This window comes from Apium graveolens, chromosome 9 (assembly GCF_009905375.1).
Source record: "Apium graveolens cultivar Ventura chromosome 9, ASM990537v1, whole genome shotgun sequence".
NCBI lineage: Eukaryota > Viridiplantae > Streptophyta > Magnoliopsida > Apiales > Apiaceae > Apium > Apium graveolens.
Window position 1 is genome coordinate 137062071 of NC_133655.1, and position 2584 is coordinate 137064654.

Below are 2584 nucleotides of genomic sequence, written 5' to 3' on the forward strand. Positions count from 1 at the left end.
TGATATATTTTAGGAGACAAAATTATATTCCATATAAATTAGAAGTTATCTTGTAACTGTGTGTCTATATAAACACAGACATAGGTTTACACTATATGTGTTACAATCATCGAGAAGATCATAAATTGTAACCTAGAAGCTATCGTGATATTTGTTCATCACTGTGAGAGAACAGTTCCATTGTAACAGAGTTTATTATATCGAATACATCTATTTTCTGTTGTGTTTTAAATCGATTTGATTGTATTCTACACTGTATTCAACACCCTTCTACAGTGTTATGTGACCTAACATGATTATTGCTCCAGCTGAAGTTATGATGATTGCGGTTATTCGGATGATAAGTGGCTGGAGCTTGTTGCTGTGATATTTGAAATTTGCTCACAAATTGAGCGGATTCGCTAGAAATAGCACACTGCTCAGTTTCATGGGCACCAGCACAAAGCTCACAGACACTAGAGATTTGATTAACTCCATAATTAGTCAAGGTGTCCACCTTCATCGTCAAAGCCTTAAGTTGGGCAGCTATAGCAGTTGCTGCATCCAACTCTAGAATTCCTGCTACTTTACCCTGAGTTAGCCTATAAGAAGGATTCTGGTATTTATTAGCAGCCATCAGTTCAAATAATTCATAAGCTTCATTGTAGCTCTTAGCCCACAAGGCTCCTCCTGATGCTGCATCGAGCATGGGTCTAGAAGTAGCACCCAATCCATTATAAAAACAGTTTATAATCATCCAATCAGGCATGCCATGGTGTGGCCACTTCCTCAGCATCTCCTTATAACGATCCCAAGCCTCACATAAAGATTCTCTAGTTTGCTGAGCAAATTGAGTAAGAGCATTCCTTATTGCAGCAGTCTTCCCCATAGGGAAGAATTCAGTGAGAAACTTTTGAGCAAGATCCTCCCATGTGGTGATAGACCCTGGTGGTAGAGAATGTAACCAGTACTTTACTTTATCCCTCAGAGAGAATGGAAAGAGTCGCAGCTTGATGGCATCTTCAGTCACACCATTGAACTTGAAAGTGTCACAGATCTCGATGAAATCCCTGATGTGCATGTTGGGGTCTTCTGTAGGAGAACCCCCAAATTGAACTGAGTTCTGTATTATCTGAATCGTGCTTGACTTGATCTCAAAAGCATTAGCCGAAATGGCCGGTCTGATGATGCTTGACTGAATATCATTGATCTTAGGCTGAGAATAGTCCACCAAAGCCTTAGGAATTTCTGTTGATCTCCCATCACTACTAAGACAGTTTTCTCGACTTTCTCATCTTCTTCTTCTACCTTCTCTTCGTCCGAAAAAACTTCCCTTCGAACCACTACAGCTTCTTCCTCGGCTTTATCCAGCATTCTCTTACGAGACTGAGAACGCGTATGTATACACGCTCGCTAGAGTACCTGAAACAAGGCAAGGAAACAAATAAGTAACAATGTCTGAGTCAATGAACTTTAACGATCACTGATGACAAACACATAAACTAAAAGTTAACACTGCAGTCCCCGGCAGCGGCGCCAAGAACTTGTTAGGGCTAAACACGCACTAATAATTCACGCAAGTATACGCGTTCACAAGTAATATGGAATTGTTTCTAGTTCGTTCCCACAGTGACTGGCTTTGGTTAACTAAGTAATTTATGCACTTATGCACCGATGATATGGTTATTATCCAATGATAAGACGATAACAAATTGGGGTTTTGATTATAACTACGATTTAAACTAGCAATTATAACTAAGAGAGTAAAGAGAGTTGTATATTACATGAGACAAACATGGGATTCTAACTTCATTAAATAATTCATTCAATAGCCTTATTGTTCTTAACCTTAGAATGCAATGGTGATGACACTAATCAGATAACATGAAACTACTAAACACCAACTTTCGTTGCACGAATAACATACTACCAGACATCCACAAAAGAGATGGAAGCTAAATAGACACCAATTATATTGAGACCCTATATGTCTATAGAATTTGACAACATAAAGGTTTAAAGCACAAGTTATCTATCATGATTACACAGGGCAAGTAAGATGGTTAAAATTACCTATGAATCATGCATAACGATAGTGCATGAACCTATGCTAGCATGGAAAATTCTAAATCTTTAAATTCATTGTCACTTCATTAAGAATTAACACGCTATCTTATAAGTTCACGACGCTCATAAGATAAATAAGCACAACCAATACTAGGTTATCATACAATCACCACACACTAAGGTATCGAAACAATTTAACTAAAGAAATCCATAAGTAAATCCACTAGATACCCACAATAACGATTAGCCCATAATCGGACTCATCATCCACGTGGGTTCCGATGAAAGCATGGTATAATAAACGTAGTCTTTATACTAAATAAATAATAAAACCATGTACGAAAAAAGAGTAAGGTTTACGAATAAGAAAACTAGAATCCAAGTTACAACTTAGAACAAAGATTCACAAGTAAAAACAAGATCTTCTTCATCTTCGTTGAATCATGCTAACACGGTCTTCTTACGGCTCTCCTTGTGCTCTGGTACGTCCCTTTTTGGAAAATGTCCTTTATTTAAGTATATATAGCAGCCCATGCAA

The 2584-nt window shown here is 37.7% G+C and overlaps 1 non-coding gene across 1 annotated transcript; it reads left to right on the forward strand.

The window, feature by feature from the left end:
* The first annotated feature begins 746 nt into the window (after window positions 1-746).
* On the forward strand, window positions 747-853 carry LOC141687558 (small nucleolar RNA R71). Its single transcript, XR_012561053.1, has one exon. It is a non-coding gene; the product is annotated as a small nucleolar RNA R71 (small nucleolar RNA).
* The last annotated feature ends 1731 nt before the right edge of the window (window positions 854-2584 follow it).